This window comes from Oryctolagus cuniculus, chromosome 11, assembly GCF_964237555.1.
Source record: "Oryctolagus cuniculus chromosome 11, mOryCun1.1, whole genome shotgun sequence".
In the NCBI taxonomy this organism is placed as follows: Eukaryota; Metazoa; Chordata; class Mammalia; order Lagomorpha; family Leporidae; genus Oryctolagus; species Oryctolagus cuniculus.
Genome location: NC_091442.1, coordinates 52,666,680 through 52,682,373, shown reverse-complemented (window position 1 = coordinate 52,682,373; position 15,694 = coordinate 52,666,680). Strand labels below are relative to the sequence as shown.

The following is a 15,694-nucleotide window of genomic DNA, read 5'->3' as shown; positions in this document are numbered from 1 at the left end:
AGTGGATCTTTCCAGTTGAACTCTCTTCCAGATCACCAATTCTTTTCTTTCACCATCTCCAATCTGCTTTTGAGCCATTTAATGAATCTTAACTCGTTATTGTGTCTTTTTCACCTCCAGAAATTACATTTTAATAATTTACTTAATGAGAGTCTTTGTGGATTCATTATTGACCTATTTCCCTTTGCTCTCTAGACATGGTTCCTTTTAATTCTGAGCTTAGTTATAATTTTTTAAAAAGATTTATTTATTGATTTGAAAGAGTTACACACAGAGAGGAGGAGAGGCAGAGAGAGAGAGAGAGGTCTTCCATCTACTGGTTCACTCCCCAATTGGCTGCAATGGCTGGAGCTGTGCCGATCCGAAGCCAGAAGCTTCTTCTGGGTCTCCCACGTGGGTGCAGGAGCCCAAGGACTTAGGCCATCTTCCACTGCTTTTCCAGGCCATAGCAGAGAGCTGGATTGGAGTGGAGCATCCAGGACTCAAACCAGTGCCCATGTGGGATGCCAGCACTGCAGGTGGCAGCCTTACCCGCTATGCCACAGTGCCGGCCTGTTAGTTATAATTTGTAATTGCTGCTTTGAGGCCTCCACCAGCTACAGCCACCCTCCAGAGACAGTGAAAGATAGTTTGTGATGCCTTTCCCGAGGATGGTCCTACTTTGCTACCTTCTGTGTGTTTTATTGAAAACTGAATATTTTATCTTCATCTTCTTTGAAAGCAGAGAGACAGAGAGAGATTTCCCACTTGCTGGTTCATTTCCTAAATGCCCACAGCAAGACAGGGATGGGTCAGGCCAAAGCCAGGAGCTGGGAACTCCTTCTGGGTCTCTCAGATGAGTGCCAGGGGCCCAAGTACTTGAACCATTACCTGTTGCCTCCCAAGGGTGCACATATGCAGGGAGCTGGATTGGAAGTGAAGGAGTCAGGACTCAAAACTAGGCACTTGAGGGCTGGCACTGTGGTGAAGTCGGGTAGGCCTCTGCCTGTGGCACCAGCATCCCATATGGGCGCAGAGTTCAGGTTCGAGTCCTGGTTGCTCCTCTTGTGATCCAGCTCCCTGCTAATGGCCTGGGAAAGCAATAGAAGATGGTCCAATTGCTTGGACCCCTGCACCCATGTGGGAGACCTGGAAGAGGCTCCTGGCTCCTGGTTTCAGCTTGGCCCAGCTCTGGCTGTCACAGCCCTTTCCATCAGCAGATGGAAGATCTCTCTCACTGGCTCTCCCTTTTTAAAAAATATATATTTTTTAAAATTTGAAAGTCAGAGTTACAGAGAGAGAAGGAGACCCAGAGATTTTCCATCTACTAGTTCATTCCCAAATGGGGAGATTTGGGCCAGGCCAAAGCCAGGAACCAAGAGCTTCTTCTGGGTCTCCCATACGGGTGTGGTGGCCCAGGACTTGGGCCATCTTCTACTGCTTTCCCAGGAACATTAGCAGGGAGCTGGATCGGAAGCTGAGCAGCCAGGACTAAACCAGTGCCTACATGGGTCGCTGGCACTGCAGCAGTGGCTGAACCTACTTTGTAATAGGGCCAATTTCAATTCTGTCTGTGCGTTCACTTTTACTTCCTCTTGGGCCCTTCTTGATCTGTGTGGTCAGCTCCAGTTCAGCCTGGCCCAGGTAATGATTCTCCTCTGTAACTCAGAGCCTCAGAGCCAGGAATAGGTCTGCCCCAGGCCAAACATGGCCAGGAGCACCACTGGCCCTGCTCTACTCCAAATCTGTGAGGCTGGTCCTCAGGACAGGCCCCACCCTGGAAAATCTCTGTGCTGACTGCTCAGCGACAGGCATGTCCCCAGGCAAGGATGCCACCAACCCCACTGTTATCAGGGACAGACCAGCAGGTATGCAAACACAAACACTGCTGGACAGGGCTGTTTTTGTCCACTTTCTCCAGCTACAATTTGTAGTTCCTTTTTTTTTTTTAAAAGATTTCTTTTATTTATTTGAAATACAGAGTTACAGAGAGAGGTAGAGACACAGAGAGAGGTCTTGCATCTGCTGGTTCACTCCCCAGATGGCCAAAACGGCCGGAGCTGCGCCGATCCGAAGCCAGGAGCCAGGAGCTTCTTCTGGGTCTCCCACATGGGTGCAGGGGCCCAAGGACGTGGGCCATCTTCCACTGCTTTCCCAGGCCATAGCAGAGAGCTGGATCAGAAGAGGAGCAGCTGGAACTACACTGGTGCCCATATGGGATGCCGGAGATTCAGGCCAGGGCTTTAACCCACTGCACCACAGTGCTGGCCCCTGTAGTTCCTTTTTCAAAGAGAGGGTTTCCCCACCTCCTCACTCTGCCAAAGCTGGAAGTGTGAATAAGTAAATAAACCCTCATATTCTGTCTTCTGCCTGTGTCCCATCAAAAACTACCAGGCACTTCTCATGCATTAACATGGGACCTGAGTAAGATGGACCTGGCGGGGGGGAGAGGGGGGCAGCGCTATGGCATAGTGGGTAAAGCTGCCGCCTGCAGTACCAGCATCCCATATGGGCAGCGGTTTGAGATCCAGCTGCTCCACTTCTGATTCAGCTCTCTGCTATGGCCTGGGAAAGCAGTAGACCATGGCCCAAGTCCTTGGGCCCCTGCGCCCATGTGGGAGACCCAGAAGAAGCTCCTGGCTCCTGGCTTCAGATCAGTGCAGCTCCGGCCATTGCAGCCAATTGGGGAGTGAACCAGCAGATGGAAGACCTCTCTCTCTCTCTGCCTCTCCTTCTCTCTGTGTGTAACTCTGACTTTCAAATAGATAAATATATCTTTAAAAAAAAAAAAAAAAGACAGACCTGGGTTGAATTCCAGCTTGGTCACCTCATCATTGTGCGCTTGGAAAGGACACATATCACCTGCAAGTCTCAGGTTTTCTTCTGCTAAGATGATACCCATAGTGTCCCTGTAAAGAAGGCAGGGGCAGGATCTCAGGAGCTGGTGGCTGGCTGGCTGGGGCCTTTTGCAGCACAGCATGGGCACAGGGCTGTGCTCCTGCACAAGGTATAGAGTCTGGGATACCTGGAACCCTCTTTCATCCTTACACAGCGGAGATATAAGTAGTGGGAATGCAGGGCTAAGATCCTGAAAGCCTCTCAGATGGACAAGGTATCATTGTGTTTTATTATGTTTGGGAACGTTAAAAAAAATCCCCTTTGCTGGGAAATTTTGTTTAGAATAGAATTTTAAAAATAGGGAAGTTACTGAAACTACTTCCAACTTCCTTTTTTTATTTTTTATTTTGTTTGAAAGGCAGGGTTACAGAGAGAGAGAGAGAAAGAGAGAGAGAGATCTTCCATTCCCTGGTTTACCCCCCAAGTAAGTGGCTGCAATGGCTCGGGCTGTACCAGGCCAAAGCCAGGAGCCCAGAGCTTCTTCTGGGTCTTCCCACATGGGGGCAGGAACCCAGGCACTTGGGTCATCTTCCACTGCTTTCCTAGACACATCAGCAGGGAGCTGGATGGGAAGTGGAGCAGCTGGGAGTTGAACTGGCGCCCCTATGGGATGCCAGCACTGTAGGTGGTGGTTTTACCCACTGCACCACAATGCCAGCGGCGCCCCTCCCTTTTCAAACTTGGACATTTTAATCATGATTATGTGGATATGTTCTGAAAGGCCAGGACTGTACATGCAGATGCTTCTTAATCACACACTTGGATATTTTTAGGTGTTTATTCTGAGAGCTGAAGGGCGTGGACCCCTAAATCAGAAGCTAAACATCAGTCTGGTGGTGAGAGATGGGGGAAGAAGGAACATGACTTTGAAAAGAATGTTTGGAATTTGAAATGAAAATAGTATGGGGAGGCCTTTGGAGTTGCATTTACGGCTTTGTTGAAAATTCATCTCTTTCTGCAGGCAATGCATGTTTGAAGATAGGATTAAAAAAATCTGCTCTTTCTAACGACTCTTAAATTTCTTCTTCTTTGTCCTTTCTCTAATCAACCAGGCAGTTTTTGTCATTCATTATTGTTACCACTTTTTCCTCATGTAAGTCAAACTGGCAGCTCTTTAAAAAAAAAAAAAAAGATTTATTTCTTTATTTGAAAGTCAGTTACACAGAGAGAGAAGGAGAGGCTGAGAGAGAGAAAGGTCTTCCATCCACTGGTTCATTCCCCAGTTAGCCTCAATTAGCTTCCCAATTAGCTGAGCTGCGCCCATCTGAAGCCAGGAGCCAGGAGCTTCTTCTGGGTCTCCCACATGGGTGCAGGGGCCCAAGCACTTGGGCCATCTTCTACTGCTTTCCCAGGCCATAGCAGAGAGCTGGATCGGAAGTGCAGCAGTTAGGACTCGAACCAGCACCCATATGGGATGCAGGCACTACAGGCGGCAGCTTTACCCACTATGCCACATTGCCGGGCCCTGGCAGCTCTTTTTAAAACATTTTATATATTTGAGAGAGACAGACAGAAAGAGCTCCCTTCCACTGGCAGCAGGGCTGCAACTGCTTGAGACGTCACCTGCTGCTTCCCAGGGTGCCCAAGAGCAGGAACCTGGAATCGGGAACAGAGCCAGGATTCAAGCCTCACTTGACACGGGATGTGATTCACTCTGACACAGGATGTGAGTGTCCCTCCTGCCATCCTCACGGCGAGGTAAAATGCCTGCCCTCAGACACCCAGCTCTCTGCAGGCAGGTGTGACTCTTCTGTGTGTCCTCCATGATGCCTGGCATTGTCCTGCTACTGTTCCTCACCATCACTTCCTGTCAATAATCAATTTTCAGGGCTGTCATTGTGGCATAGTAGGCTAAGCCTTTGCCTGTGGGGCCAGCATCCTGTATGGCCACCTGTTCGAGTCCTGGCTGCTCCACTTCCAATCCAGCTCTCTGCTATGGCCTGGGAAAGCAGTAGAAGATGGCCCAAGTTCTTGGGCCCCTGTAACCACGTAGGAGACCAGGTACAAGCTCCTGGCTCCTGGCTCCAGCTCCTGGCTTCGGATTGGCCCAGCTCCAGCTGTTGTGGCCATTTGTGTGGAGTGAACCTGTGGATGGAAGACCTCTCTCTCCCTCTCCCTCTCCCTCTCTCTCTCTCTCTTTTTCTTTCTCTGTAACTCTGTCTCTCAAATAAATAAAGAAATCTTTTTTAAAAAAATCAGTTTTCTTCACTCTCTTAGAAACTTTCTAGGATTCCCCAGTGTCCCTAAAAGTGAGTTACCCCCAAATTTGTTTGATTGCATGTGCTTGTTTGTATGTTATACATCCTCTTATATATAAAATATACACACATATATGCATATATACAGTTTACTTAAAAATTGTCTATCTAGCATTATGCTCCTATTTTATGTCCATCATAAGCATGTACCAAAATACAAAGTTTATATGAAGATGACCTAACAAAGTATAAATAGAATTTGTGACAGTTTTTTCTCTGCACTTGCTGAGTATTGTCTATAGGACAAAATCCAGGTTCAAAACCACAGTCTTCAAGGCAGGTGTTGTGGTGCAGTGGGTTAAGCTGCTACTTTGGACACTACATCCCATATCAGAGTGCCTGGCTTGAGTCCTGGGTACCCTGTGCTTCTGATCCAGCTCCCTGCTTATGCACCTGGGAGGAAGTAGAAGACAGCCCAAGAACTTGGATTCCTGCCACCTACATGGGAGACCTGGTTGGAGTTCCTGGCTCCTGGCTTCAGCCTGGCCTAGCCCTAGCTATTGCAGGCATTTGGGGAGCAAACCAGCAACTAGAAGACCTCTCTGTCACTCTGCCTTTCAAATGAATAAATATACCTTTTAAAAAAGATTTATTTATTTATTTGAAAGGCAGAGTTATAGAGGCAGAGACAGAGAGATCTTCCATCCACTAGTTCACTCCCCAAATGGCCAGATAAAAAGCAAGGAGCCTGGAGCTTCTTCCAGGTCTCCCACAAGGGTACATGGCCCAAGGACTTGGGCCACCTTCTACTGCTTTCCCAGGCCATTAGCAGGGAGCTGGATCAGAAGTGGGGCAGCCCGGTCTCAAACCAGCACCCATATGCGATGCCGGCAGTGCAGGCGGTAGCTTTACCTGCTATTCCACAGAGCCGGCAGATTTATTATTTTAAAATAATAAATAAAATCACAGTCTCCAACACAATGTTGAGGGGCTACCAAATGTCCCCTCTCCTGAAAGTCACCTGCCTGAGGCCCACTTGCCACAGCTGGCTTCTCTCCCCAGCCTGCCTTTCCCAACGGCTCACAGCCTTCCCGACAGAAAGAAACCCCTCTGCCACCCTGAACTGCACCAGGCCCTCTGTCTACAAGCAGTAATGATCTAAGAATGCACCTGTGCCTGGGGGACAGTGTCTGGAGAGACACGTAAGAAATGCTGCAGGGCCATGTGACAGTCACAGCAGTGCTCCGTGCCTGGGCCAGTTTACAGCCACAAGTCACAATGAGGGGCCAGGCCACCAACAGCCACACCAGCATCCAGTATGAGTGCAGGCTGGGTCCTGGCTGCTCCATTCCCATGCAGCTCCCTGCTAATGCACCTGGGATGGCAGTGGAAGATGGTCCAAGTCCTTGGGCCCCTGTACCCACCCACGTGGGAGACCCAGATGGAGTTCCAGGCTCCTGGCTTTGGCCTGGCCCAGCCCTGGCCATCGTGGTCATTTGGAGAGTAAGCCGGCAGATAGAAGGCCTATTTATCTCTCTCTCCCTCCCTTCCCCTCTCCCCTTCTCTCTATAACTCTTGATTTTCAAGTAAATAAATCTTAAACAAAAATAAAACAGAAGAAATCTTCAAGTGAGATAGGGGGCTTCCTGTTGGAAAAAACAAAGCTAAACTTTTTCAGATAGAAAATGTCTTTTTTGCCTGGTTTGGCAACAGGGATTGGTTTTGCCATTTAAGTGAACTTTTTTGCAAGTGGAGTTCCCCAGATCTGGGTTGCCAAGCTCGCGACGAGGACATATGTAGAGCCCTTGGCCAACACTCAACACACTAGGGATCTCCAGGACTTTGCGTTGGAGCTCCCAGCTCACCGAACCACCTCTTGCTGGCGCCAGGCACCCCTCCACATCTCCACCTTTGCTTTTTTGGACTTGCGTTGGTTCCTCCATCGGAAATACCCCTCTTCCGCTTCATTGCTGTGGAACTCCTAGCTCACACCTGCTAGCTGTGGGGCACCAGTAAGGCACTGGGGGTGCAAAATGAACACAGCAGCCTTGGCCATATTCACAGAAGGGAGGAGACAGTTAGGGAGCCGGACAGACACGCAGTGGTGAGGATGCTGTACTTTCAGAGCCGGGCCAGGGCGGGCTGCACATGGCTGCCAACTCTCAGCACCTGGAAATCAAGGATGTCTCCCGCCAGAGGGGAAACAGCTCAAAAGCTAAGACCCTCCGAGGAATCTTTTTGTTGGCAGAGAAGGGGGCTGATCCATGCTGAGAGAACAAAAATGAATGAGTTGGGGGCCGGTGTTGTGGCGCAGCAGATAAAGTCGCTGCCTGAGATGCCAGCTTCCCACACGGTCGTCGCCGGTTCGAGTCCTGCTGCTCCACTTCTGATCCAGCTCTCTGCTAAGGGCCTGGAAAAGCAATGGAAGATGGCCCAAAGGCTTGGGCCCCTGCACCCACATGGGAGACCCAGAAGAAACTCCTGGTTCTTGGTTTTGGCCCAGGCCATTGCAGCCATTTGGGGAGTAAACCAGCAGATGCAAGATCTCTTCCTCCCTGTCTCTGTAACTCTTTCAAATAAATAAGTCAATCTTTTTCTTTTTAAATGAGTGAGTTGATATTGTTAAGGCAATTGCTCTGTGGACTCAGGAAATTAACCATGAGGGACACCCTTAACCCTACAGCCCAGCCTGAAACTCTGACCAGATGCCAAGCTGGAGGTCAGGCGAGAGGTCACCTCCAGGGAATTTTCCTCTTGCTTTTAGCCAAAGCTAAGGACGGGAGCCTTGAGCCCTGCGCTGTTGCTGGGGAAACCGGCGGCCCTCGGAAGGAGGTCAGGTTCCCCAGAAACAGCACAGGGAATGCTCTAGGGACACCTGAGGAACATGCCAGGTGGCTTGCGTGCAGGGCCCTAGTCTGAGGGCGGAGGCACCAGCGAAACAAGTAAGTTAATGAAATAAGGAGAACCGGAGAGGAGAACATTTGATTTCAAGGGCCTGCCTGGTGCTGCATTTAGAGGAGGCAGTGAGGGCTGCTCAGGGAGTCTGGGCCACTTGTGTTGCGCCTCTGCCCTCTGCACTATCCTGGGGCTGCAGCACCTCCACTGAGATGCTCCACCAGCTTCCTAATGCCCAGATGCGTGCTGGCTTTTTGTTTTTCAGTCCAGCTACTTCCTTCTATAAAACTCACTGGCCGTGAGATCCGCTACATGCAATGTCAACCATTATCTGTTTCCCATACTGGTCACCGCCTGGAACCCCCCTGTTAACTCTTTGTCCAGTGCCAACACAAACTTCTAGCTCTCCAGTGCCACCTAACCCGCCATCGCCGCAGGGTTGGTTCACGTTCTCTTTGCTTTCTAACCAAATTCCTGACACACACACACACACACACACACACACACACCCCAGGTCTCTGGGCGGGGGGGGGGGGGGGTCTCCTGAATCCCACAGACCACACCCAAAGGCCGGCCCAGGAAGCCACCACACGCCCCGCCCCGGGCTCTGCAGGACCACTCAGCTGGGAAAGCTGCTTTTCCAAGAATGCAGTCCCTTAACACAAAGACCTGGCTTTGTGATGCAGTAGCCACCCCAGTGGCTTATCACCAGCCTGATAACAACAAACGGCTCTTATCAGGGAGACCACATTTTTTTTTCCCCAACTGCAATCTCTCAGATTCCACTCTGCCCAGAGCCCAGTCTTGATTATGAACTTTCACAAGGTTTGCAACAATGGTGAATGCGCGCTTTTGTCCAGGCAGGTGCAGTGCGCACAGGGCTTTCGGCCCTGGGGTGGGCAGCGCCAACAGAAAAAGCGGCAGGAGCATCAGAACGGCCTGAAGGTTTGGGGGGGGGGAGTGGGGGGGCGGGCTTGGAGGGTTTTAGATCAAAGCCTCGGCGAGGTGGCACTTGAATAACCGGCAACTCCCAAATTAATGTCATTTCTGTCACCCACTACACCTACGCCTGGTAAAATCACAGGAGCACAACAGCCCCCGACGACCCTCTGCGGGCAGTCCCCACTTCCGGCCTGCGCCCGAGCCCCCGGCGGGTGACCCTCCCCGGTGGCCCTAGGACCCCCACCCCTACTCCCCACCCCCAACGCGGCACAAGCGCCGCCGCCTCCAGGCCTGGCGACCCCAGCACACCAAGCCCGTTCTCCTGGGGAGGGTCGGCCGGGACCCATTTCCGACACGCAGAGGGCGTGAGCGGGGCTACGTTAGAGCGAGGGCCAGTGCTGGGCCCCAAGCCGGGCCTTCGCCGCAGCCCCGCCACCGCCTCCCCCGGCGGGGCCCGGTAGCGGCGCGGCGCGGCCAGCAGATGGCGCCGCAGCTGAATTTTCGCGAGCCGCGGTCCACGCCCGGTAGAAGACTCGGGGGGGGGGCAGTCAAGGGGGGGATTTGTCTTTTTTTTTTTTTTTTTTTAATAGTGGTCCCATTTTCAGTATCATCTGGCCTTCTTTGTCGTGCCAGAGACCTTTTTACGGGGACACATCGGAATGAACGTCAGCTGTTTGACTATCAGGACGCAACCCCAAACGTGCGGGTTTCCAACTCTTTCTGCAAACAGTCCCGCGGCATTTGTTGTTAGGGAGGGGTTCGGGGGCCAAGGGAGGACGCGGCGACACCGCCGCCTGCCGCCGAGGCGGGTAGAGTGGAGAGGGCGCGGGCTCCACGCGGCCCCGCGCTTCCGTCGGGAGAAGCCTACGCGCCCGCCGGGGCCTCTGGCGGGCAGAACGGCTTCCAAAGCCTCCCCCACGCTAAAGGGCAGGTCTGGCCTTTTGGGTAACGTTATTTAAGGCGATCCCGAAGGCAGATGGAAAATGGAGGGCTGTGGGAGCCCTCTCTGGTTTACTCCATCCTGAGGTAAATGCGAGTCCCCAGGCGTCATGCGAAAGCGGATCGTGACAACAACGGGGCTGGGGGCTGCGCCGCCGCTTCCAACCCCGGCCTTCATTCGTATTCCAGGCTTGCGGGAAGGCCCTCCTCCTCTCCCCACTTCCTTTTCCTCCTCGCTCATTTGCCGGGAGCCTCGGCGGCGCTCGGCCCAGCGCGCGTTGCTGCAGTCCACTGGGGCAGCGCGGTGGCGCCACCGCGCCCCTGCGCCTGCGCGGCTCTGCGCTCGCGCCCGCCCTTGCGCCTGCGCCCTGCTGAGAAACCCGCGCCTGCGCCCTGCTGCGGAGTTCTCGCCCGCGAGGCCCGGCCTTCAACGGCGCCCGGGGTGGGGGTGGTGGGGGTCGATGCGAGTGTGAGCGCCGTTCCCGCATCTGTCCTGGCGATAGGGTGAAGCCATGTGGGCCCGCAGACTCGCACCTCCCATAAGCCCGCACGCTTTCGCGGGGAAGCAGCCGGGGCCAGGGAGAAGGGGGAGGGTGGGGTCTCAGCAGTGGCTGCCAGGGCCGGAGCCCTCACCGTCTCCGCGTTGTTTTCGGGACACGGCAGCCGTGGTTCCGCAGTGACCTCGCGAAATCAGCGAGATCTCTGCCCTTGTTTATCTGCACACGTCTGCCCAGGCCAGCGGGAGCCGCCCCGGCCCGGCCCAAGCCCGGCCCTTCTGGGGTGGGGGCGCGAGCTGCCTGCTGGCTCTTTGTTCTGCCTTGGAAGATGGGGCTCCAGTCCCAGACGCCAGCTGCTTTCCCTTTCCCCTCCCGCGGGGAGCAAAATAAATTCATCGCCAATAATGCTTTGGACGGCGTATTTATGGAGCTAGGAACTCTGACTGTGGGATCCAGGGTCAAACTATTTTGAGAGTCCTTTTTTTTTTTTCCATTCCTTGTCATTTTTAAAAGATATTTAAGGGATACAATATTTCAGGTATTTCCGATATATTTTTTAAAGAATTCTAATGTGAGTTTTTGTCCTGGACTTCTAGACAGGGATTACAGAACTGCGCCCCTCTTTATGAAAATAAAATAAATAAAAAGACCACCCGCAGAAAGAGGTGCCATGGACACTGCTGTGAATTGTACTGGCCACAGGGTGCACCTTGCATTTAAGTCTGTGATTTTGCAGGTTTTGCTAAGGAACCATCTGAGATATGTAGCCTGTTTACATTATAAATGACATTTTTCTCCTAAAAACGATTCAACTTGGTCCCTTTAAAAGAAAAGAGGAAAAAAAAAAAAAAACCACCACTCACAATGGCTTATCCCTGATTTAAGCACCGAACTAAGACAAAGAGTGCAGAGCCTGACAGCTGCGGTGGCCTTTTATGTTCGGTTAGAATCCCCACCGCGGAAGCGAGCCCACCACGCGGGTTTCGGCCTTGCGGACCGAGGAGGACCTGGATGGGCATATTGGAAACACCGCAGGTTTCCTTCCCGGGGGAGTCAGCGCTCAGCCCTTGGAGGCATTCCCTCCCAGGGTGCTCGCCCCCCACCCCTTTCTGCTTTTTCTCTAAGAAAGTTATGTTTAACGATTTCTCTCCCCCTCATTCTTTGCGGCTGACCTAGGAGGAAGTGCGGGCGCCCCGCACCGGGAAGCCAGCGTGGCCTGAGCGCTTTCGGGCGAGGGGTGACCCTCGTGCTTCCTCCTGCCCAGGCCCAGGCCGGCTTCGGGCCGTTCTGAAGCCCGATACTGACACCGAGGCACCAAGGCGTGGAAGGGATTGCAGATGCCCTTGTAATGAACGGACAGGCTTGACAGAATGGCCGCTGGGCACACACATTCATCCTCCTGGGCCTGTGTAGGACACCCAGCCGGCACACTCAGTGGGTTCTGGCCAGGGACGGTGCACGGGGCTCCTGTGCTGCCTCCTGTATGGAGGAGGTTTGAGCAAAAAGAATTAATTACAGGCACTGGGAGGGCAAGGGGTCTGCTTTGCAAGTCCCTGTGTTCACCCATGCCCAGCAGGGTGACTATGCAGTGGGTATTTCAAACTCCTTGCTCCTTGCTTTAACACACACACACACACACACACACACACACGAGAGGAATGGCTGTGCTGGGACCCTGAGGCCAGGCCTGCTTGATGGTCAGTTCGATAGTGATCCTTTAGAGACAGAAGCCAGCAGCCAGGGTGTTGCCAACGTCTCTGACCGGTGATGACAGCAGCTGACAATCCCACTCTGAATACTCCACCTGCAACATCTGGTGTCAGCCTCACTGGGCCCGCAGGCTGCGGACCACTGCCATTGTTACTGTCACCCTTATCCTACACGGGGCGCAACGTCACCCCAGTCACGCTGGATCAGTTAGCCGCAGGAGGATTTGGGAGTGGCTCCCGGGCTCCTGTGCACAGAACACCCAGCAGTGCCACCACGCGTGGCTCCTCGTGTGAGGATTAGCCAACCCTTCTCAAGCCTCTAAAGTGGCATTGGCGCAAGCACAGATCAGAACCTACATAGCTGGTGTGCCTGGGTTTCCTGTTCTGTGTGCTGTGTCACTGAGTACCCCGCCCTGTGCCCTGGGTAGTACGTCACTGTTAACTTTGAGTATTGTGAAGACAAGTCTGTGGAAGAGTAGGGTAAACAAACAAACAAACAAAAAGTAAATGCTAGAATACCCAGAGGCGGAGAGCTGACAGCTTCTGAAAGCTGGCCTGCCCTCACTTGCTGGTGTGGGCACTCTGCCCGCCTGCCTTCCCTCCCTCCCTCCCTTCCTTCCTTCCATGTGCTCAGTATCCTCCAGTCAGCCACCCGCTGTGCCTGGATTCTTTTTTTCCCCTGCCCCAGAGACACAAATATGGTTGCATGTGGACTTGCTGTGCCATTAAAAAACTTCCAATGCACAGGCAAGGTAGGGAGAAAACAGTGAAAAGTAACTATGCGTGGAAGGCTACGGAACAGTTCAGAAGAATGAATCAGATTTAAATTCAATGCCGAAAAAAGACAGTTTTTTTTTTTTTTTTTTTTAAGAGCAAGTTGAGAGCATGAAGTACAGCATGGCAGCATCTGTGTTTTAATAAGACACACGAAAGTGATGTGATTTGCATGCACACACAGACACACACTCACACATCTGCAAACCCAGGAGGTAAACAGTTGATTATGCCTTACATTGGGAGTGGTGCTTTCTCTGGCATGAAGTGGGTGTTACTGGCAGACTTGTCCTTTGTCTTTTTGCAAGATAATTTATTCATATCATAGGCATGGAAAAGAGAAAGATAAAGGGCAGAAAAGGAATAGGTGGCCCTGCTGGAAAATAAATGAGACGAGCAACGTGCAGTAAGGCAAGCAGCACTAATGCACCCAGCAAAGTCTAGTGCGGATCGGTTAGGAAGAGAGTCCTCAGGCGGACATGTCAATCTAGGGCTTTTGAAAACTGACCCTCTCTGGCCTCCGACACAAAGACAGTCTTGAGACATGCCCTAGAGTTGGTACCAACAGCCTGGATTCAAGACACAGCTGCCTCTTCCTGTAACCTCAGGTTAGTCTCTCAGGCTTAGTGGAGAGAATGGTCCCATGCCTTACAGGGAGCTGGGTGCGGTGGGGGCAGACGTGATGCGGGGATGCAGACTCTGCCCGTGCCACTCTCTTCCCATCCTCTCTCCCCCTGAGCTGCATGGAATCATTTGTCTTTAGGATGTCTGAAATGTGCCACAGGGAGGGAGAGCTAAGTTGATAAGCTGGCAGGCGGTCTTTGCTATCTGCTAATAGCAGATAGGCCTTCGTTATTTGAGACTTGCTGCCGACGCATGGTTTTTAAACTTCAATAATGTGCACTCATGTATTTACTGTAAGAAATACACTGACATGATTCATTTCTAAAAATAATACCCTTTCTCTATGAGCTCCACTTTTGACGCAAGAACTAAAATACCCAAATCAGGCCACTTAAAGTATCAGTCAAAAATATAATCACAATTGGTCTGGCATCTTAAAAATGTGTTTTTTTGTGGTCCTAATACAATTTTAGGCCCTCCTGAAGTGTCAAGAATCAAATTCCACGCCCTTATTCAGAAGGACTGCAGGAACAATAAGAGAAACCATAGTGCCCTCAATATAATTGAAAACAAAAGGAAATACGAACACATTCATGAATGCCAGTGCCATGCTCACAGCACCGTGTCCAAGCCACGCGGGATACAACTATTTTCCATCACGGTCTCACCTCTGAAACAGAGCCAGGGTCTCCTTTGCTTTCGCCGGATGTGGGAGCGACTGTTGAAAGAGCACGAGAGCCGGCAGGGTTCCAGTGAAGTGGAGCAGGATGCTGGTGGAGAGGTTCTGCAGGTGGGTTCAGATGGAATCCCTTTGCAGGAGCTCACTCCAAGCACACAAAGCCCCCGGCTCTCCCAGGCTTCCACCACCCCATTAACTGGGCTGTCATTGCAGGGCTGGGTACCCATTGTTCACTTTCTTCTCCTCTAATTAGATTTGACAGATTGCTCTTCGGGCGGGACTGGCTGCTGCCAAGAGCAGAGAGAAGAGAGATGAGGGTGACCTCGCCATTACGCCCTTGGGATCCATCCAGCCTCTGATGCTGCAGCCTTAGCAGCTGTCAGGCGGCCCTTCCTTTGCCTCCAACCTCTTCCTTAAGTGCCCCCTGGCATTCTCAGTGCCACTGAGCTTCCTTACTTTCAATACTGTAGGATTCAAAGCCCAAGTAAGCGGTGGGAGTGAAATAAACGGTGCTCTAATATTTTTCACAATAATTCTCTGACCCTTTTTTTTTTTTTTTTGCAGCCCTGAGAAGAAAAACAGATCATGTCTCTCCCTACCTATTTCCTCTATCTCTTTCTGCAGGTTAGTTTTACTTATTTATTTTAAGATTTATTTGATAGGCAGAGTTACAGAGGGAGGGAGAGACAGATCTTCCATCTACTGCTTCACTCCCCAAGTGGCTGCAATGGCCAGGGGTGGGCCACACTGAAGCCAGATGCCTGGAACTCCAAGTGAGTTTCCAAATATTCTGGCCATCTGCTGCTGCTTTCCCAGGCCCCTTAGCAGGGAGGTAATTAGCAGAGCAGCCAGGACTTGAACAGGAGCTCTGGTAGGAGATGGCGGTGTCCCAAGCAATCCTTGAATCTCTGTGAAGGCATGGGATACGGCAATTAAGGTGCCATCCGGGATGTCCACAATTCATGTTAGACTGCTTGGTTCAAGCTCCGCTCCACTACTTCTGATGCAGATTCCTGCTAACCTGTACCCTGGGAGGCAGCGGGTGATGGCCCAACTACTTGGGTCCTTGTCACTCGCATGGGAGACCTGGATTGAGTTCTGGGCTCCTGGCTTCAAGTGGTCCTGCCCTGGCCATTGTAGCCATTTGGGGACTGAACCAGAGGATGGAAGATGTGTGTGTGTGTGTGTGTGTGTGTGTTTGAACATGCACATGCTTGTATGTCTTTCAAATAAAATGAAAATTACTAAAAAATAATTTTTGAGTCTTTACCGTATCAAACACATGCTATAAACTGGGCTATACTGGTATTTTTTAAGAATTAGATACTGGGGCCAGCATTGTGGCTTAGCAGGTTAAGCTGCCGCCTGCAGTGCCGGCATCCCATACAGGTGCAGGTTCGAGTTGTGGCTACTGTATTTCTGATTAGCTTCGGCTAATGTGTCTGGGAAGGCAGCAGAGGATAGTCCAGGTGCTTGGGACCCTGCATTCACCCAGGAGACCTGGAGGAAGCTCCTGGCTTCAGCCTGGCCCAGCCCATGGCTGTTGCAACCATGTGGGGA

At 51.8% G+C, this 15,694-nt stretch overlaps 1 long non-coding RNA gene across 2 annotated transcripts; it reads left to right on the top strand.

The window, feature by feature from the left end:
* The first annotated feature begins 9,719 nt into the window (after positions 1-9,719).
* Positions 9,720-14,810, top strand: LOC108176638 (uncharacterized). Of its 2 annotated transcripts, none has more exons than XR_007919446.2 (3): positions 9,720-9,938; positions 13,929-14,245; positions 14,388-14,667. It is a non-coding gene; the product is annotated as an uncharacterized lncRNA (long non-coding RNA). The 2 variants fall into 2 exon arrangements; XR_011380044.1 differs by lacking the exon at positions 14,388-14,667 and adding an exon at positions 14,699-14,810 and having other exon boundaries at positions 9,725-9,938.
* The last annotated feature ends 884 nt before the right edge of the window (positions 14,811-15,694 follow it).